Source organism: Tenrec ecaudatus, chromosome 3 (genome assembly GCF_050624435.1).
Source record: "Tenrec ecaudatus isolate mTenEca1 chromosome 3, mTenEca1.hap1, whole genome shotgun sequence".
NCBI lineage: Eukaryota > Metazoa > Chordata > Mammalia > Afrosoricida > Tenrecidae > Tenrec > Tenrec ecaudatus.
The window spans coordinates 26309836-26333544 of NC_134532.1; positions in this window are offsets into that span (position 1 = coordinate 26309836).

Here is a 23709-nt window from a genome sequence, read left to right on the forward strand (position 1 = left end):
GAACCACAGGAGGAGTGGGGGTATAATGATAATAACAGATACAGGCGTTCCAGGGAATGCATGGGTAGGGTATGGGCATTCGGGTTGGAAAGGGGATTTCAGAGGCACATAGGGGAGTGGAGTGACCAAGGGAACACTAGAACTGATGCTGACTGCACGTCTCATTGTAAAGGCGATTTACTCATGGGAGATGGTGGGAGGATGCTCTAAGATAGATGTAGTACAATTCCTCTTGATATGATTGAATGACTGAACTATTGACTTGTATATTATGCCAATTGTGTGTCAACTGAAATATTCATTACAAAACAGGACAAATTCTATTATGATTACAAGTGGTCATTCTTTTACCTTCTCATTGAAAATAAAACAAAGAAGATTTCAAAAGTGAGATTAGCTTTTCAATCACTGCATCTGACAGCAATACTCTCCATAATCCAAATGGGTATATGCTGATTGATGGAGACAAAAGTCATGGTTAATCTGAGAAGCAAATCATGACCCTGAGAAAATGGATGTCAAATATGCATATAAATATGAACAGCAAGCTCATTCTACAGTTAAGGACAGATGACATAGCTATTGGTTTTAAATCACATCCAACAATTAATGAACACAGACCTAATCATCCCCACATAAAACCACTGCTGTCCAGGCAATGGTGACTCGCTGTTAGAGGACAGCAAAGGGGTAAATCTTTCAGGGCACCATTAGCCTGCTCTTTCCCCCTTGGTGCAGTCATGGATTCTGAACGGCCAAACTTACAGTTGGCAGCCTCAAACTATCCGAACTGCCACCATGGCTCTTTAGGCCAACTTGTAGGACCAGTGAAATCAAGGCCCTGGAATCTACATAAAGTAAGACAAATTGGATGCAATCAATCAACAATCTGTGCAGAACAGTAGAAATAAAATGGACTATCCCTGTTTCACTATAGACTGTCAAGGCACTCCTTAAAAGTCCTAATACATGTAAATTATTTATTCACTCTTGTTACTGATGTATGTTACTTAGTAGATTGCAACTCATAATGACCATACAGGTAGATGAGGGAAGGGTTTACAAGACTGTATTTGTCATGGTTGCAAAGGACCACATTTCCTCTGTGGAGAAACGATTATTTCCAGTGTCTGTCCTGCAAAATAGCAGCCAAGCTCTTTCAACTATGGTGCAACCAGCTCTCCATTAGTCATGAAATGCAATGAAATGAGTATTACCAGGTTAGAAAATACACAGTCACACCAGAAACAGGAATTTTACAGCAAAGTTTGAACGATTCTCATTAATATGGGGAAAAACTTTTTGAATTATGTAAAGTGACAACAAATCATTGAACATTTCTTTTCAGATGCTTCTGATTTACATATGGAAACAGTCTCATTTACACTTCTAAATTGATACCTATAGTATCTTTACACCTGTAATCTAATGTGTTTCCCTAGTCCAAAAATTTCACAATCAACCCACTCCTGACTGTCTACCTTAAGGATGTATACACTTTCTACTAGCCTACAAGGAAGAACTCTTCCTTCAAATACTCCTAGCTATTTATTTGCTGCTTTAGTTAGATGAACCAAGTAAATACTACATAAAAGCATGGTTGGATTGTAGGTTGCATAAAGAGAGTAAACTCAAATCAAGTTTTGCACAAAACGGTTTGGGAATGTCCAAAGTGCACTGAAGTCAAGAGAAAGACTCTAGGATTGGATTCTCTGTGCTCGTTTACCTTTTCTGCTCCTTTTGTATTCTGACGGCTCTGCTTTCCCCCGGTCATCGGCGGGAACATCACGAGTTACAAACTCGGCTCCAGTTTTGTCCTTTTCTCTTTGTGCTGTGGTCGTCCTTCCACATCTGGTAGATATTGAGCGATGTGTGTTCGGTGCTGGTGGTTTAGATGGAGGCTCATGATCAATGTTTGACTTCTTCGGAAGTGTTTGTCTCCCACTGGAACAATCCCAATCTGAAGACAAAACATTCACTTATTAGAAGGTAAATGTAACATAACTTCGACCTGCGTAGATAAATACACAAATTCTTGCTTCAATGAAGCGGTCCCATGTCTTCCTTTTCCTGATGAACAGGCTTCCTTTCTGGCATCCTGCCTGTGGCAAATGGTATGGTTGCTGTGCTGAGGCCCTGTGTTTTCGGTACATCAGACTAGACTTAGCAACACTCAGCCACACAGGTGCTCCTGATTTAGATGAAAAGTTGTTACTAGTTTCCTTTCCTTTAGCCTATTTTTTTTCAGTTCTACTTACGTGGGTTCACTCACAACTTTTCATTATTTATTTTGCATTCCAGGAAAGCTAGTTTATTAAGTCTACATGAATTGACATTCTTTCTTCTTAATAATAAAATTCATGCCCCCAAATTTAAAGTTCAAATATGCATGACAATATTTCATGCATAATCTAGAAACATGACTTGATTTAGTTTTTTAAGCCATTAATCAATGGGCTTCTTTTAATTGAAAGGCCATTTTCAATAGAATGAGAAGACTTTTCTTAAATATACCATTTTCAACATTCATATTTTAATCTTTAGTTTATATTCATGAATATATAAGCAAGACCATACCTTTAGGGATCAGTGTTTCCATTTTAAGTAACGGATGTACAAGTTGACACCAGAGACCAAAAGTAGCAATATACTTGAAACAAGCAATTATTTTAGAAAGAAAAATATTTTACTCTTTTTTGAAAAACCAAATTTAAATGTCATAAAAATAAGTGTAGAAATAAAGGACTGTAGAGTTGATTTGAATGCATGTTTCCCAGTGCAACGTATTCATTTATACCCATACAATCTGGGGTGAAACAAAACAAATAAACAAACGACAAATGAGTTGAGTTCAAACTGTTTGAAAATTATGGTAACCCCACACATGTGAAAGCAGAAGTGTGCTCCAGTATTCTCCCAGGCAAGTGGATTAGGCAAGTGCATCCCCAGGCCCTTTAGGGCCATGCTGTGCATGTGAAGCACCAGTCTTCTCAGTTAATGAACAAAAATGGTTGTGCCACCTGGCGATTATAAGGTGAAAAATGATGATTCCAAAGCACGAGCTGAGAAATTCTGGATTCCTAAGATCTCTATCCGGGAGCCCAAGGGAACAATGCTATTCTCCTAACAAGACAACATGTCACTTGTCATTTTCACTGACATTCTCTGTCACTGCAGCATGGAGGCTTCAGACACAATAAGATGTCTAACAACATCCTATTCAACTAGCTATAAAACGTCTCAGTAGAAATGCTTGTATTTAACTGTTTTCTGCTTTCATTTCTGATATAGCAATAGGTATAACTGACCGACAAAAGCTCCCAGGCACTCTAAAGTATAGGGAATAGCATAAAGGGATCCTCATCCAGATGGTTTCAGAATTGATTATTTCAAAGATTGTGTCTTCCCAATTGTCACTAAAGAATGATTCATAACACGAGTACCATACACCACACAGGGTCAGCTAATGAGAAAATTAGTTGACTTTAGATCATCACTAGGAAAATACTAAAGGGAAATAAATTTAAAACACGCACGAGGAAGTAAGACATTGCTTCTGGTGAAGAACAAAATTTGAGTGACCATTTTAGAGCATTAGGAAGAATTCTCAGCATTCCATAATTAACCTCTGTGAAGTTCTAAGTAATATAGACTTTCAAACAAAGGATTTTAGGGAGTTAAAGCATACACATGGAAAAAAGAGGAGTTCAAGGTTACTGTGGTAAAAGCATCCCTTTATGCTTCTGGATACCTTCTCCATGCATGAATAACAACAATGCCCTAAGTCTGACTAATTTCAAATCTCAAACATTTGCTAAAAGTGAAATAAATAAAAAGCAAGACCTGTGAACATGTCGAGTGACTCAATGTCCTTATTACAATGTGTATTGTGAAATGTACCTGAAATGTATGCGTGTTCTTCCTTGGGTGCTAACTCTTGATCAGGAGAAGCATCTATGGTATCCTGAATGGAAATTAAAACAAGATGATTAATAGGTAAGGAACCATTTACACAAACATAGTCACTAACTAAAGGTAACAGTGTGGAAGTTTTATATGAAAGTTATTACCTTTAAATGCCGATGTTTTGTTGCAGAAACTAAAGGGCAAAGTGAACACAATCAGTGGCATGTAAACATGACAAAACTAATCTTACACATTCATATGGATTCAGTATCAAGCCAAATTCTCATGCTGGGCTTTAGAAATGGGTGACTTACTTATTTGGGATTGGGTGTTGGTTGTGTTTGCTACAAAAGCAACATGAATGGAATTTGAGTCATCTTTAAAAACGGAAGAAACAATAGGAATATAGCAAAGACAAACCTGCCATGAAGATTGCAAAAGTGATCAGGAGGGAAAAGTACGTTTCGAGATTGAAATGGCAGCAATTATATAATTAGGTTTGACATGCGTGGACTATGGAATAATATGACATATAATATAATTCAAAAGTTCCAGCAAATTGAAAAAAGAAAAGAAAACATAACTCTGGGCTCACACTGAATCCTAGCTCCAACTTGAGAACAATGAGTTCTTACCTCACGGGCCGGCTCAGTACTCACCTACATGAAATGATTGCTGAACACAGGGTCATACAGCAAAGGGTGGCAAAGGAAGGAGATGGTGTCTGGCTATCAATTGGAATACTGCCTGGGGTCTTAAAAGCTTGTACACAAACCAGCAGCCATCTAAGCGAGGAGTCAACTAAGCCCACACGGAAGAAGCACAGCAGCTTGGGTGATCCAAAGACATCAATTACAAAAACTGAGTATAGTGAAGAGAAAAGTATCTGAGCTAAAATTACGAGCACACAATTTGTAGAAGGCTATGGAGGGAAGAGGGAGGCCAAAGCTCACCTGCAGAGTATCCAGTCAGACAGAACTGCTGGCAGATCCGCTCTGGTCAAAGGCAGAGTCCGGAGCAGCCTTACCCTCATGCAGAGACCATTGTAATCTCCATTACGCTGGATCAGATGTGGTACTTGGCCTCTTTGTCCTCACCATATACACGAGCTGAATTAGTTCTGGGTGCGAACATCTCAAAGATGTTCCATTATTGAAATTTCTTTCCTGATTCTTGAATGTTGATGGGGGTCTTTTCCCTCACACTCATTATTTATATTTTTGTCTTCAGCCTATTATGATCTTATTCTAAACCCTTTAGTATGATTTGTTTTCCATTGTCATCTGTTGAGTTTCCCAGACGTGAAGCGCCGAAGGAGAGGAGGTAGAATGACAATAACTGATATAAGTGATGATAGTAACTGCTTGGGTAGGGGTGGGCATTAGGCTAAGAAAGGGGATTCTGGAGTAAATAATGAAAGCTGGAGGACAAAGAGAGCAGAACAACTCATTGTGATTTCACAACTCAATTTAAAGGCAAGTGATTCATGACAGGGGTTGCTGTAAGATCTATGTGCTGATTGTACAAATGCTCTTGTTATGATTGGACGATTGAACTACTGAATTGTACGATATGTAAATTTTCCCAATAAAAATGTTGGAAAGAAGGGACAAATTCTACTATGATTAAAAGCGATCATTCTTTTACCTTCCATTGAAAATAAAACAAACAAACCAACAAGATTTCAAAAGTGAGATTAGGATTTCCATCACTGCCACTGAGAGTAACACTGTCCATAATCCACAATGGGCATATGCTGGTTGATGGAGACAAAAGTCATGGTTAATCTGAGGAGCAAATCATGACCCTGAGAAAGTGGATGTCAAATATGTGTATAAATATGAACAGCAAGCTCATTCTACAGTTAAGGACAGATGACATAGCTATTGGTTTTAAATCATATCAAACAATTAATGAACACAGACCTAATCATACCCACATAAAACCACTGCTGTCCAGGCAATGGTGACTCGTGGTAAGAGGACACCCAAAGGGGTAAATCTTTCAGGGCACCGTTAGCCTGCTCTTTCCCCCTTGGTGCAGTCATGGATTCTGAACGGCCAAACTTACATTTGGCAGCCTCAAGCTATCCCAACTGCCACCACGGCTCTTTAGGCCAACTTGTAGGACTAGTGAAATCAAGGCCCTGGAATCTACATAAAGTAAGACAAATTGGATGCAATCAATCAACAATCTGTGCAGAACAGTAGAAATAAAATGGACTATCCCTGTTTCACTATAGACTGTCAAGGCATTTCTTAAAAGTCCTAATACATGTAAATTATTTATTCACTCTTGTTACTGGTGTATGTTACTGAGTAGATTGCAGCTCATAATGACCATACTGGTAGATGAGGGAAGGGTTTCCAAGACTGTACTTGTCTTGGTTGCAAAGGACCACATGTTTCCTCTGCAGAGACACGATTATTTCCAATGGCTGTCCTGCGAAAAACAGCCAAGCTCTTTCAACCATGGTGCAACCAGGCTCCTTTACTCATTAAATAGAATAACATGGGTATTATTAGGTAATAAAATACACGGTCATGCTTGGCAGAGGAACTGTATAGCAAAGTTTCAATGATTGCCATTAATATGGTAATAGCACTTTGAATTGTGAATAATAGCAAATCATTCTCTTTTACTTTTCAGATGGTGTTAATTTAGTCACACTGGAATGTAGTCATACTTACAATTCTAAATTCAGACCTAAATAGTTAAGCAGTCACATTGTGTTTGAATATGCCATCTCTAACCCTCCACCTAAGGTGTGCCTCTTGTCCCAAAGTTCACCAAGTAACCCACCATTTACTGTCTGCTGTCAAGTGTGAATACACTTTCTACTAGCCTACAAGAAGAACGCCTCCTCCAAATACTCCTAGCTGTTGCTTTGCTGCTTTGTTTGGACGAAGAAAGCAAATACCGTGTAAAAGAATGGATGGGTCGCAGGTTGGATCAAGGGAGTCAACCCATAGCAAGTTTTGCACAAAATGGTTTGGGAGCGTCATGTGTAGACTGAAGCCAAGAGAGGGACTCAGATTGTATTCTCTATGCTTGTTACCTTCTCTGCTCCTTCTATTTTCTGATGGCTCTGCTTTACTCTGGTCATCGACAGGATCATCCCGAGTTACAAACTTGGCTCCACTTTTGTCCTTTACTTTTCGTGCTAAGGTTATCCTTCCACAATTTGCAGATGTTGAATGACTTGTGGTCTGTGCTGGTGGTTTCGATGGAGGCTCATCATCAATGTTAGATTTCATAGAAAGTTTTTGGCTCACACAGGCAGAATGCAAATCTGAAAACTCTGAAGACCAAACGTTCACTTATGAGAGGTAAATAATAACATAAATTTGAACAGCTTAGATAAATACACAAATTCTTGTTTCAGTGAAGCGGTCACAAGTCTTCCTCTCCCTGACAAACAGTCAGTCCTTCATGACAGCTCCCTGCACTTGGCATGTGGTCTGCTTGCTCTACTGAGGCCCTGTATTTGCGCTAGATCAGAACAGACTTAACAGCAACCAACAACACAGGTGCTCTTGATCTATTTAAGCTTAGTAGAAGTTGTCTTTCCTTTTGTCTATACATTATTTTGTTTGATGTCCCTGGGTTCACACAGAACTTTCAATTATTTAGTTTACATTCCATGAAACTTATCTATTAATGCTGCAAAGATTCACACTCTTTCTTCTTAGGAACAAAATTTATGCATACATATTTAAGGTTGCGTATGCATGAAAGTATATTGTGTATGCTCTAGGACATGACTTTTTTAAGCCATCAATCAAAATGCTATTTTAATGAAAATATTTTATTATATTTATAAGACTTTTCTTAAATACACAATCTTCAAATTCATTTCTTAAGCTTTGGATTAGCATCATGAATATGTATGAGGTACCATTTAAATATAGGGGAAGTACAAGTTGACACTAGAGATAAAGAATAATATTGTGCTCAGGAATAAGCCATTAATATAGAGAACATTTTTTTCATTTATTGAAAATTTTATAAGTGAAAGAAAAACAACAACAACAAAACAAGAATTGTAACAGTAAAGCTTTAAAGGATAGTTCCAAGTGGACAATATTAATTTTACCCCAAGGGAGGCTGTCTAGGCTTTAAAACCCAAATCTATTCTCTTCCAGGGCACTGCACTGATAGAAACCCGTGTGTCACAGCAGAACTTGCTCCGGGGGTTAAAGGCTGCAACATGACCGAAGTCCATCAGCAGGCCCTCTATGGCATCATATGGACAGGAGCCACCAACCTCTCAGTTAGGGAGCAAAAATGGTTGTGTCACCCTTGGAACAACGTGAAAGGATGTACATCTTAGAGGGTAACCTGGTGGTTCTAAAGTATGAGCTGAGAAACTCGGGATTCCCAAGATGTGCATCAGTAAGCCCAAGGGAGACATACGATTCTCATACCAATCCAAAATGTCATTAGACATTTTTACTTTGTCTCTTATAAGTACACCAGGAAGGTTTTCAGCCACCATGTGATGTTTGAAGGTGTCATACTCTAGGAATCAATGACATTTCTGAGTAGGTTCGCTTGCATTTAAACTTTCTCAGCTCCAGTACTACCAAAGCAGTAGGGACAACCGGCTTCAACAAAAGTTTCTCAGTAAGTCTAAATAATAGTGAAGAGCATAAAGGATATTCTAAGGCTGATCCTACGGCTGAAGAGTAGAATGAATTCTTTCATAGTTTGTGTCTCTCAAAGAGCGACTAAGAAAGATGAACAAGTTTCCCCGCATTTTCAATCCATGTACAATACAGCACACAGGTCTGCTGAGGTAGACATGTGGTTGACTTCTGATCATCACCATGAGAATATTGAAATGAAATCAAGTTAAAACACACACAAACAAGTAAGGCTTTGCTCCTGGAGAAGATCAAAGTCCAGTGAACATTTGAAAGCATCAAGAAAAATTCTCAGCGTTCCATTGTTAACATCTGTGCATTTATAAGACATTAGGACACTCCAAACTAAGCAATTTAGGGGTACAAGTCGACAAATGGAAAAATGAGTTCAATCTTACTATGGTAAAATCTTTTCTCAAACTTCTAGATCTTTTTTCAAACAAGAATAACAACATTGATATGTGCATGGCTTATGTCAACTTTTCAACTGCATTTGCAAAAGTGACATAAATCAGAAACCAGGATCTTGTGAACATGTCAAAGAGCTTCATATCCGTGTTCGTAAGTGAAATGTGTATTGTGCACCGCACCTGACCGGGATGTGTCCACATCCTGGAGTACTAAGTCATTAGCAGGAGTCTGAATGGGAATGAAAACAAGAGGAGTAACAGTTAAGGCACATTTCATACAATCTGTGGTTACTAATTAAAGGAAAAACTCACAAGTTTTATTTTAAAGTTATTACCTTCAAATGTAGTTTATTCACAGGAGAATCTACAGGGCAAATTGGACACAATCAATTGCATGCAATATGACAAAAACTAATCACACACATTTATGAGGAATGATTATCAAGCAGGATTCTCATCCTTCTGTACAGCGTACATGCTTTGTATTGGTTGCCTGTTGCTTTGCTTCCAAAGGCAACATGAAAGAAATATGAATCCATCTTAAAATACTGAACTATAGGAATATAGGATTAACAAAGAATGCAATGAAGCTTTCAAACATGAGATGATTATTCTAATCACTGCAACTGAAATTAAAGTGTCCATTAGTAAAGTTGACATACTGATTGAGTGGAGGAAACTGGATCTTTCATCAAAGGAACAAATCACGACCCTGATAAAAATTAATCAAAGCTCAAGGCCGTATGTAGAAATGTAGCTCCAATTATGATGCAACAAAATCATTTGTATCATAATCCTACAAATATTTATCACCTTCTTCAATTTGTCCTGTAATTTAATAAGTACCCAGTTGTGTTGACAGCTGCCTTGAATGTATATTTCAGTTCTCATCCAAGTCATAACATGTTCTAAATTGAATTCTTGGAGAGCTAGTTGTAGAATAAGACTTCATAAAAATATTCATTATTTACCACAATACAGGAGGGATACATTTCTTCTATCCTATCATTTAGCCATCATAGTTTTATGATCCACTCATGACAGAAACTTTTTCAAATGCAGGGAAGGAATAATGGACAATACAGTTTCAATGTGAAATATGTTGTTAAAGAGGGGGTAGGGTTAATTACAGAATATTGAGGATTTAAATAAACTCGATGTTTAAAAACCAGTCTAAAAATAAAACCAGTCTAGTCTATACTGACAATAGAAATTTTAGTATTCAAGAAAACATTTCAATTATTTTTCCAAATTACCCATGATTATTTCCTCAATTATTTGGGTATGTTACCTCGCTCTACTATCTAAAATGATTTCCATGTAAAATCCAGATAAAACAATGCCTTTCCTCAATAAGTCAGATTTAAACCATTATCCCAAGATCCTTCTTCCAGACAGCTCCAGGGACATCTAACACCCATGCTAATCAGAGAAGGGATCTGAGGACCAGCAACTTTGGCATCACCTGGTAGCTTGTTCGAAATAAAGAAGTCCAGGCTTCGTGAGTCAGAGTCTGAGTATGATTGTATTATGTCAGCTTCCACATTCCTTCAGCTCAACTCTTCCTTCTGGAATCTAACTTTGAGCCTCCTCCCTATTGCATCTCGTGAACTAATTGTGTATTAAAAGTCATAATGTTTATTAATGATACATGAATCAGACTTTACCTGCCTCTCACTCAAACTCTCAGACTTTACCTGCCTCTCACTCAAACAAGACACTGCTTTTTATTTTTCCCAGTGCCCTTCTTCAGGCATATGTGATGCTGTCCTATGAAACAGAAACTTTTAAAATATATATATATATCCCTGACCACACACACTTCGACTCGTCCACTGTAGATGAAACAGCTCTGTATGATCTGGACAGGAACCCTGGGAGCGTGCTGGTTATGACTTGGACAGCTATGTGCAACGTGGGCAGTTCAAATCCACCAACTTCTCCACAGGAGACGGATGGGGCTTTTCTACTCCAGTATAGACTTAGTCTCTGAGATTCACAGGGGCCAGTCATTTCTACAGCATGATATAGGGTCCTTATGAGCTAACATCTACTCAATGGAAGTGAGATTGGAGTATTTGGGGGCACGATTAAAGGCTTCATTCCTTCATGAATTCCCTATGTGGGAGCTAGTCAGTGGAAAACTACACCTCAAGTTGTCGACACTTAGAATTGAAATCTCCTTCCATATTCTTCACCCCTTTTCTAATATCCCATGCTTCCTTCTTCTAAAGAAGTATTTGTTATTATCACCTGCTCCTGAGTGCCCCTGGTTTCTTTTCCCATTGTTTACTCATCGTACTCTGTCCTTTCCATTCTTTTCCTCCTCCTCTTTACACCTTTGTTCTTCCTTAACTTACTGACTTTCCATAATTTGGAATTGAAAGTAATAATTTTGTTTCTCTGGTGACGCTTTTCAATTAATCTGTTACTGACACCTTCTCTAAACATCTATCAGGTATCTCCATCATACTTCTTTTTCTCCATTGTACATTTTCTTTCGGCTATCAGAATTTATCAGTACTCATGTCTAAAAAAATATCTCAAATGATTTTTGATACAGCTTTACCTGGTCTTTCTGATATATCTGGGGCTGCAACTAAATCATCAGCATTCTTCTGTGGAGACCTCTTGAGTACACTCTGTTAACATTAATGCCAATAATCAGTTTTACAAGATTACTTATCCTTTGCTGACAGCACCTATTTTAAAAGTAGTTACACTTAAAACTTAGGGAAGCATGAATTGAAAAGCTAAACATTTCAATGATGCATCTCATCTTTGTTATCCAAATCATGTCTACCTTTTATCTTTATTTAGGCATTAATTCTGTAAGCTGAGGATGAAAGTTCAGGGGAAATGTATTTATATAAAAATACTGATTTATGGTAACTCTTTCTATAAACAAGCATCTTCAAGTAGCTAATTGTAGTCTGAATTTCCCCCTTTAAAAAAAGAGCACTTAGGAAAAGTAGGTATCTAAACAAATGCTTTAATAAATATACTTGCTTGATATGGATTTCACTGAAGACAAAGTACTTATACATGACAGTATTTTTAAAAAGTAAAATGCCTGACAAGACACCATAGGGCACAGTATTGTCATGCTGACCATAAACAGGAGATCTTCCATGTTCCCTGATGTAGGCAAACATGGGCTTTAGGAATGTAATTTTTTACCATAAAATAAAATGATCTTCAGTAAGAATTTTTACCCTTTAGGTTATATTTAAATACTACCAAGCAAGTACTCTAGTACAGCACATTTTTTTCAACTTAAGGAGCATATGGGGGGGAAAAGCACTGTAAGTTTTCATAAAAAGAGAGTAATTTGGAAAATAAGCACTGAAAATGTGTCAGACACTGCTTATGCACATCTTCCTTTCTCCACAAAGCGGGAAGAATGATGATGAGGGTGACACGCATACTTCCCACTTCGGAATCTCCCCAAATGTGAAGAGTAACATGGTGAACAAAGTAGGCAGGGTCCGTTGTTCTCATAGGCAGAACCCTCACCGGACGCACTCCTTCCCACTCTAGACATTAGGGAGCTTCAATGTTCCACTCTACCTGCCTAAAACCCACCCCCACTGACATCCCCAGCCACCCCAGAATAATGACTCTCGCAATATTCTGTAACCTCACAGTCTTTGTTTCCTTTGTATGAAGACTTAAAATGACCTGCAAATGTTTGTTGGATTGTTTTTCTGTTCCACCTACTGAAGCATAAGCTCTTGCCTGAATATTCAGTATCTCCCTGCCATGCACATAGTTGATATTTAATAACAGATATGTATTTCCAGTTCAAACATTTAAAATCTCATCGGCAAAGTTTCAAGTGGCTAGTCACCGCACCAAATTTTGTTTTCTCTTTCTTATTCTACGTGCAGAATTCACATGCCTATGAGGCAATTGAAAATACCATGGCTGGGCCGCTGGCTTCTTATTCCTCAAGGTCCCATCCTCATTGTTCAATATGCTAGAGACCTGGAACTGCTAGAAGATGGACCTAAGGCGATGCGTCTTTGCATCTCTTGACTGCTGCTTCCATGAGCATTGACTGTGGATCCAAGCAACACAATATCCTTGCCCACACTTCAACCTTTTCTCCGTTTCTCATGTTGGCTATTGGTCCAGGTGTGAGGATTTCCGTTTTCCCCTCCTGACCTCACCCTGGTTACAACCCCCTCTCACCAAGCCCCCTCATTCCTTCTTCATTTCTCCTTGCTTTCTGACCCCGGGGACCCTCCTGTGGAAGTCAGATAGCTTGGCCTTGTGCGGAATCTCCATCTCTCTACCTCCTCTCCTCGTCAACTCTCCTTCCCCCCGCTCCCTGTAAGATTTCAGTTCTTATCAGAGGAAGGTTTCCACAACTGCCAGGAAGCCTAGGAGCAAGTCTCTGTGTCTCCCTCTCCCCTACATGGTGAACTACTTGTACATGGGGCACACCTCTGCCTGACCGCCCCTGCTTTAAATCCCCTCTCACCTCCAACTACCAGTCTCCCTGTTCTCTACTCCTGGGAAACTATGCATGGAAATAGGGTCCTGTGGTGTGGTGTGGAACTGCCATATGTCTCCCCTCTGATGGAGGCAACCGTGTCTGTCCTTAGAGGAACATAATCCCTCCACTAACGATAAGCTCCCTGAGAGCCAGAAAGCTGAATAAGCCCAAACAGGGACCCTTTCTTATAGACACAATAATATCAGTCGGCTTCCCTCTCCCTATAGGATATGGTGCTTATTTTATGTATATTCCAATACATAAAAATATGTATTTATTATGATGGAAGACCTGTAACTGACACTGTCTGTGATTGTGCCTGGCAATATGCACCTAATCAGTCCCACTGGTCTGAGTGCGACCAGTACACTCTCTAGAGACCCAGGTCTTGTGCCATAGAACAGCAGGACAATGAATTCTGGATTTTCAAAGTACACAATATGCTCCAAAAGACACACCAACGGGGTCTATATAAAAGCCCCACTAGGTGTACTAGCCTTGACCTCAAATATACCTATAGACTTAGGCCTTAAGACTGAAATCACATGGTGTGTGACGACATAGAAAATGGCTATACCAAGAGTATTGAATTGTCAGTAGGTGGACACGCATTTACTTACATCTTCAAAGCTGTATTAAGATGTGTACAGATTCCTTTCTATGGAGATGGCACCGAAGGCAAACAAGGAAGTCCTTTACTCTCCCCAAACGAAAGCCAAAGCAAAGGCTTTAAAGCCCAAGACAGCTGTGCTGTAAGGCATCCACTGCCACACACACACACAAAAACAAGAATATCCAGAAGTCCCCCAATTTCAGGGCCCCAAGTCTCTGAGACTAAGAAGGCAGCCCAAATACCCTGGGGAGAGTGCCTCCAACAGAAACAAGCTGGACCACATGCCTTCCTCATGTTCCCCTTCACCAAGGATTCTTCCATGAAGAAGATCAAAGATAACATCACACTTGGGTTCATTGTGGATGTCAAAGGCAAAAAGCACCAGATCAAACAGGCTGTGAAGAAGATCTATCACATTGACATAGTCAAGGTCAACACCTTGATCTGGCTTGATGGTGACACGAAGGCATATGTTCAACTGGCTCCTGACAATGATGCCTTCCATGTTGCCCACAAAATCAGAATCATCTATATGGAGCCCAGCTGGCTAATGCAAAATACTAACTTTTCAATACATAAAAAAGATGAAAGATCTGTGACTGACACGGTCAGTGAATATTATTGTAACTTTGTCCTGACCCCCAATTCCCATTGTTTACAAAGAGTCCTCAGTCCCAGAACGTTACCTTATATAAATGAATAATCCAGGTACTGTAATAGTCGTTAGCCTAGACTTGTTCAAACTCCTTCTCTCAGTACTCTTTTAATCATTAGTTCCATGGCCTAATTAAAGATAGGCCAAAAACTCTAATGACTATAGATGCCAAGATCTCCAGTGCAATACTAGTCAACAGAATTACCCAAAAAAAACAACCAAAAAACTTAGGCAACAAGATCAAGTGCAATTGCTACTGAATGTTCAAGGATGAGTTAATAGTAGGAAAAACAATCAATTCAAGTGATCACATAAGCAAAATAAAGAAGAAGAGCCAAATGGTTATATCAATCTAGGCAGAAAAGGCATTTGGGAAAATACGGCATCTCTTCCCAATTACAGCACTCAACAAAATAAGTGTAGAAGGGAAGTCCCTCAACCTAATAAACACCTTATATGCAAAAGTGGTCGCTTGCAATTCACTGAATAGAGAGACATTGAAATGGCTTCTTTTTTCTTTGAACTAGTACTAGGCAAGGTAGCCCTTTATCAAGAAGCTTATTTAATATAGTTTTGGGTATTTATGTGAGATTCAAAAACATAAAAAATAGGAATGTGTCCTCATTGCATAGAAGAAATAAGAATGGCTTGTCTGCAGATGACATGTAATGCTATATATAGAACATACCAAAGATTTGAACAAACCATTGCTTAAACTAATTGAAAATTTGGCAGCATAGCAGGCATTGAGATCAACGTGCAGAAATCACTCAGTCTTCTATTTTAAGGATGATATTTCAAAAAATGATATTCAAAGAGCATTGTCATTTACAATAACTACACAAAAATATTTTAGGAGTAAATACTAGAGAAACAATAGGTGTATACAAATGAAATTCCAAATCACTCTTTAAGAAATGAAAAAAAGAATTTACCCCAATGGAATATGTTACCATGACCCAAGATATGCACATCAAATACAGCAAAAATGTTATTATTTCAAAAATTACTTTACAAATCCAAATCAATTCTGATCCTAACTCCACCATAATTTTTCAGAGAAATTGGAAAACAAATTGCCAACATCTATGGAAAGGAAAGAAACCCAGAATAACTAAAACACATTAAAACATTAAAACAAAGTCTGAGGCCTCTCTCTCTCAGACCTGAAAACCTATGTAGCCATAACAATCACAACTCGTTCAATGACAGATATGAAGAACGATGGATTAGAATTGAAAACCCAGATATAAACCAGTTAACTAAAGGCATCTAAATTTTAATCAAGAAATAAAACACACTAAATGGGCTCAAGACAGTCTTTTCAACAAATGGTGAGGCAAAAACTGGATTTTCACCTGCAAAACAATGAAACAAGACTCCTATGTCACACCATGCACAAAAATAACCTCAAGAGGGACCAAAGACCTAAATATAAATTACACAATTATGAATAGCATCAATGAAAACAAGGAACAAACTTTGTGACTCTGATACTAGTCATAAAGACACAACCAAACAAAATTTAAAATATCTACACTCACTATAGAAGACACAACAAAGAACCGGAACCTACTCAAAAGACCCCATTCAAGCACAACAAAGACTTCATCAAAAGGGTCACTGAGACCACACAGATTGGGAAAAATGTTAAGTCATAATAGCTCATATGAAGGATTAATGTCCAAAATCTGTAGAGGACCCCAACCTGTATTGGGTCCTAAAGTTTTCCCTGTTTTCACTGATGCTGTTAACAAGAAAAATACAAATAAAACATTTAAAAAGTGAGCACAAACACAAATAGACACCGTCCCAAGGATAAATACCGGCCCCCCACAAATGTATGAAGAAATCTTCATGATCAATAGCAACCAGAAAAATACACATTCAAACAAGAATGAGGTATCACTTCACAATGACACTTTTTGCAAAATTCAATGAGACACAAAATAAGAAATGCCCCAATAGCGGGGATGATAAGAATGCTTTTACGATGATGGTGAGAATGTAGAATTGTACAGCGGCACTTCTTAAAACAAACACACATCGAAGAACCTCATGATCCAGCAGTCTGTCTCCTGGGAATATAACCAAAAGAAATAACACAAACTGACATATGTACAGATATGTTTATTGCAGCAGTTTTTGCGATAGCGAAACTATGGAAACAGCCCCAAACCCCAAACTCTAGAGGCATGTATCAGCGAGCTATGGAACATTCACACTACAGAATTTTATGCATTGGAAAAAGACAATGACAACTCTCTTAAACACTGTAAGACATGGAGAAAACTGGAGAACATTTTGCTTAGCAAACTGCATCTTACAAAGATACTTATGTCATCCTTGTTATAAGGAAAAGCAAGAAGCAATGTGGTTTACACAAGATCATGACGCCCAGGGATTGGGGTAGGAACAGGGAGAGGGGAGGGATAAGGTGGGGACAACAATGACAGCAACAATACAAGGGAGTGTTTAGCAAGATAAAAATTAAAATGACTTTATAAAAATAAAAACATCCTCCACACTCCTTTCCCCTGAAATCTAAATATTAGTCTAAGTGGCTAAGAAACAGAGAAAAGTAAAATGGTCTTGAAGGATTTAGTGGCATACAAGTTCACTGCAAACATAAATCAAAGAAACATATCCTCTTTAACCTATTAACATCCCCGTACACTTATAGTAAAATTACAAAAAAGTCTACAGAGATAGTACCTCAGAAATACAACATGTTTTTCTTGGATGCCCTTCTTGTGATCTTAATCTTGACCTCACATCTGTAAAACATAGTAACAGAGGCATGAATAAGAACATAACCACTGCGCATCGGAAACGGAAATACAAGTCTATCTCCACTCAGGAAAGTGTCAATCAAGTACAAGGTTTGAAGCGTTGTAGGACAAAGTTGCTGGAAGCAGTAATTCAGAGACTAAGGAAAAGAACTAGCTAATGAATACTATTTAAATGGCATAGATATGTCTGAATCCACTGATTCTCACTGGAGTACATATTAGTAGCATTTAAGCCGACAACAATCTTCAGGCAGGCATTAATTTACGGCTTGTATTACCTTCCTGTTTTTCATCCACAGCAGTCACTGGGTGTCTTCTTTGCACTGTTGCAGGAACCTTTGAAACAGTAAGTCTGCCTTTGTCTTCTTTTGGTTCTAGCTGTGTTTCTTCTTCCTAGAATGGAAAGAAAGAAAGTCAACTTTGCAAGCAATATATTCACTCCCTCACTCCCTCCCTCAAGCAATCCATCAAGCAGCCACAAGCTGTACCATATACATTCGACACTTTTCCCCTTTGGCTCTCTCTCTTACTGAGGGAAGCCAAAGCCTCGGCCCTGGTGAGGACTGGGACTGATAGCAAGTCTTATAGGACTGAGAAGAACTGTTCTCGGGCTTTCTGAGCATGTAAGTCTTCATAGGGGTAGAGTGCCTCATCTTTCTCCTGAGGATTGGATAGTGGGATGGATCCACTAATTCTTTGGGTAGCAATCCAATATTTAATGCATTGAGCCATTACTCACTCATTAACTCACTCACTCACTCACTCACTCACTCATTCACTCACTGCTCTGGAGTCAACTCTGACTTAGAGTGACTCCCTGTGGGTTTCTGAGAATGTCACTGTAACTGGGAGCTTCAACTGATTGTGGACTGCAGACCATTCAGATCACAACCCAGAGCACAACCAACAGGCGTCCATCATGGAACCATCAGAGCTTCTAAATAAGGGACAATTCCAAGACCAAACTCTGCCAGCGAGTCAATACTATGGGACAGGGAAGAATTGCTCCTTTGCGTTGCAGAGACTGTAACTCTACTGGAGTAGTGAGCCCAGTCTTTCTCCTGAGTAGGAGTAAAGATACATCAAATAGTAATAATAGCTAGAAAAGTATTTACCTAAATCTTTCTCCTAAGTTCCCTGGTGACTCGGGTTTGATATGTCCTAATCTGAACACATTTCCTCATTTTTCTAATTTATGTTTAGTACAATGTAATTCCTCTGCTGAAAAATTATCAGGGCCTATATGAATGCAAATGAGGGGCTTTGGAGAGATCCAAAGCACATCTGTAGACAATTGGATATCCCCCCTCCCATTACACACACACACACACACACACACACATGCACACACACACACACACACGAAGGGTTATAAGGAAGGGATGATTCAACCAAGGTGCACTTTAGCACCAACAAAACACATCATTCCTCTAGTTCCTGAATGTTTCCTCCCTCAACCCATCCATACTACTAACATGACCCAGTTCTACCTTTTAAATCTGGCTAGAGCAGAGAACACTCATTGATAGAGCGAAGAGCGCTCCACACATGGGATTTGAGGAAGATAAAGCCCTCAGGAACAGTAGTGGGAGTAGCAATATCATGAGGGGAGGGGAATGGTCAGGGTGGGGGAAAGGGAGAAAGAGGGGAACAATCACTAGGTTGGATATATAGCTCCCCATAATGTGGGCGGATGAATAACAGAAACGTGGGTGGAGGGAGACAAGGTACAGTTGTAAGATACACAATAATAACAATATATAATTGATCAAAGATTCAAAAGGTTGGGATGGTTGGTGGAGGAGGGGAAAATGAGGAGCTTATATCAAGGTCTCAAGTAGAAAATATTTTGGAAATGATGATGACAACTTATATACAAATATTCTTGATACAATCAATTTATGGAATGTTACAAGTGTTGTAAGAGCTCCCAATAAAATGATTTAAAATATTATCAGGGAAACTTCCTGTAACAGGAAGTTGAAAGTTTACCCCTAATAAATGTGTGCCAATTTCACCACATTTCCTCTCTCTCCACTTCTCTTGCCATGCTATTCTTTCATGCCTCAACCCTTTGCTCAGGCTAGGATGTCCTTTACACACACTTTGTTCATCTTTCCCTACCAGCCACATGATGATAGCATTTATTAGATGTCACAAGGAGAACTTTTGATTCCTGCATGCCCTTACTGTAATATCATTCACTAATTGGACAAATTACAGTTAAAGTAGCTGTTCTCTGTCAACCTTACTATTGATTTTGTAAGATTGGACAGATTCTACTCATCTCTGTCATCTTGTTTCTTATTGAATTAATTCATCCTGTTTCTTCTACAATTAATTCAATTATTCAATCCCTTTTTCATTTTTCCTCACTCTCTTCATCTTAATCTTCTTAAATGAAATTTCCACTTGAAATTCTAGTCCTATTAAAATGCGTCTTTATATCTTTGCCCGGTTGGTGTTGCTATCTAATTGTTTTCCTCCCATCATGGCATACCAAAAATTGTTCAGCACCACCAACTTTGTCTAAATCTCAATCTTATATAGTTCCCTAGATAATTTTGCTAGTCTTTGCCCTCGTTTCATTGGATTGTATTCAGGCTACCTCTTTTTATCTCCGTCCCTCATCATCCTCATTCTGATGAACAGTGGGATGGAGGGTAAGTGGAAGAGCCTAGGGAAAAGGCAAAACCCAAATAAACAACTGACATTTACTTTGAGTGCATGTGAAGCGGTTAACCTGAGAGCAGGATCAGATGAAAGAATGGCTGAATTAAAAGACCCTTTGACTTTCATTTGTCCCTTTGGAAGAGTTTTAGACACATTTTCACGGTCACTATTAGAACTATTGTTTGTGCGTGATAGGATGCGAATATTTCTTGATTTTAAGTGATCCTTTAGGAAGAGTTTTAGACATGTCTTCATCATCATGGTTATAATGATTGTTCTTGGCAGGATAGAACTCACCTTGACATTAATTGTTCCCTTAAGAGTTTCAGACACTCCTTTATCGTGGCTATCAGAACCATCATTTGTAGGATGATAAGTACCCACTTTGATTGTAATTCCTCCCTTAGGAATGGCTTTAGACCCATGTTCCCCTTCACTACTACAATGACTATCTTCAGTATTCCTCTCTGTTAGTGATATAACATTGGTAGTTTCAACATCTGCAAAATAAATGAATGCATGATGGTGTCTGTATTTTCAAGTTCATGAATAATGCAAGGTTAGGAAGTGTTCAAATAAGTTACCTTGTTTCTTCGATTGCTGAAATTCCTGGAACAATTTAACTAAGTTGGGCTTAGGGGGACCCTAAGGGAAAAGAAAATTAATACCAAGTATTAAAATAGATCAATTGTTTCTCATAATATATGATCTAACACAAAGAGCTTAAGATTTGGAGTCCCGCAGACATGGACTCCAATCACAGTCTTCTTGTCTACTGAGAAACATCACAAGCATCCCCAAAATGTGACTCACCTTGCTTCTCTAATTTCTTATATACCTGCCATGATATCCATTAGATAATTTTAATGTACCTTGGGGTAGTATTATTTTTAAAAACGACAACAATTGTTTTTACCTACTAGCAATTGACATCAAACTTATTTGTGATATTTCTAAATGTCTTCAGCTTCATGTTGACCTAATTTTCTATGATCTTATAAGTTATCTCATGTGAGGGAAAATGTGAGAGTGTAATTCTCAATAGTATTCTATTTGGAAATCGTGGAATTACAAACAGTGTAGGTTCCCTCCATTCTCAAAATGTTAAAGAGGACTGATTATATCAATTGAAGTCTTTGCAAGAAAAACAGAAGAAACCTTTTTAGAGAATGAAAAGGTGTGTCAACACTAATGCATACACAAACATGTGCATACACACAGCTACCGAGTAGAAAGTTCTAAACTTGTTCGTTGACAATGAAAATAGAAAGCAAGGGGCAGAGAAAATCAGTATGTAACAAATGTCCATATGACTGAAAAACTCGACAGTGGTCAATAATTTCTTTTTTAAGGTAGAAAGAAAGAGAAAGGAACGGGGAGAAAATGACAGGATTAGCTAATATCGTATAAATTCAGGGAGAAAAAAGGAAAAAAAGCTGTACAACAAATAGCGAGAAAATAAACCCAACTTTGAAAGTAATGAAGTATTTTTGAATAGTTAATTAATCAGAACATAAAATACTTTTAATATGCATTTTATTTTTGGTAGGTCTGTCATCTCTATTTCCACCTAGTATGTGTGTTTCCTTGGTTGCATTTGATACTCCCGTGTGCCCTGCAATAGGGCACCTATTTTGGTCTCTCTTTTCGCTTGAAGATCTTCATTGCTCTGGGACTGATATTTCAGTCCTACTCCCTCGAGTTCCCTTGAGGCCTGAGTCTTAGTTCATTCTTCTGCAGATAGATTCCCCATTTCGCCAGCACTCTCTCCTTCCCAGGGAAGGCTTTCTTGGCCCTTAGTGGAAGATCAATTATCTATAGGTGAATGGTTTTATCTCTAGGTTCTCGATTCTGTTCCATGGCCTCATTGTACCAGTACCAGGGTTTCTTTTTATTATGTGGCTGCTGTAACAGGTTTTAAAATCATGAGGTGAGAGGCCTCCTACTTTGTCCTTCTTCTTCTTTTAAATCATTTTATCGGGGCTCCTACAACACTTAACACAATACTCTGTTCTTCTTAAGTAGTTTTTTGTTTATATACTGTGTCTCTTTGTTCTCCATGTTAATCCCCCCTCCCCATGTCTTTAAATAATTAGCTTGAAATCTGGATTGGTGGCTTAGTGGTTATGTGTAGAGCTGCTAACCTCTAGATCAGCATTTCAAAACTACTAGCTGCTCCATGGGAGCAATACATGGCAGTTCCAAACGACCAGTTGTTCCAAGAGAGAAAGACATAGCTTTCTATTCCCTTAAAGACTTACCATCTCAGAACCCACCTAGGTTTGTCCTATAGGTTTGCTATGAGCCAGAATCTATCCCCATCCAGTGAATTTGGTTGGGGTTTGTTTTGGGGGGAAGTATTGACATTTCACTGTAGTCAGCCTTCCAATCCATGACCAGGGAACATTCTTCCACTTATGTGGTTTCTTTTTATATATATATATACTAGGAGGGGTGTCCTTTGGTCACTCAAAGTAGCGTTTTCTAGTTTACTTTGCATAGATCTTTTGTTTCTCTGGTTAGGTTTGTTCCTCAATATTTCATCTTTTATGTGGTTATTATAAATGATTTCTTGATTTACATTTCAGAGCTCTCTAGGTTAGTGTATAGGAATCTGCATGATTTCTGTATGCTGACCTTGCGCTCTGCTCCATTGTCAAATCTTTCAATTGTTTCAATCAATCTTTTAGACAAGTCTTTGGGGGTTTCTACTTATGGAATGGCGTTATCTAAAAACACAGTTTACTGCTTTGCCAGTTTGGTAGCTATTGACCACCTTTTGTTATGTAATAGCTCTGGTTAAGTCTTCCAGCACAATATAAATTGGAGTGTTTACTAGTTCCAACACAATATTGAATCAGAGGGAAATGCTCTCAGTTTCTTCCCATTGAATGAGATGTTGGCCTTTGGTTTTGCAAATATGTTCATTATTACATTGAGAAATTTCCTGTCTATTCCCATTGTACTGTTTTTTAAAATCCGGAATTGGCATCAGATTGATCAAAGCCTGTATTGTGTCGATTAGGTCTTGTACTTCTTTTTTTTCCCTTTTATTGTTTATACGGTGGATTAAAATGACTTTTTCTCTTGGTGAGCCATACGTGTGTACCTGGCATGTGACCCACCTGATCATGATGTTTGTTGGACTGTTTGTTTTGTTATGTTGAATTCTGTTGGCCCACATTGTGTTGGCATAATTTGCGTCTATGTTTATACAGCAGGCTGGTCTGTAAATTTTTTGTCCTGCTAGTGTCTTTGCCTGGTTTTCGTATCAGGGTTTTGTTTGTAGTATAATATGAGTTCAGGAGTTTGCCACCCCATTCTATATTGTGACATAATTTGTGAAAATTTTCTATCAACTCGATTCTAAATGTGTGGTAGAATTCCCTGGTGAAGCTATCTGGCCTTGAATCTTTTTGGTTGGACCTTTTTAAAATCTCCCGATGGATTGATTTCATTGTTATGTGACTGTTGATGTTTTCTACCTCAGTCGGTATTAATTTGTGTAGACCT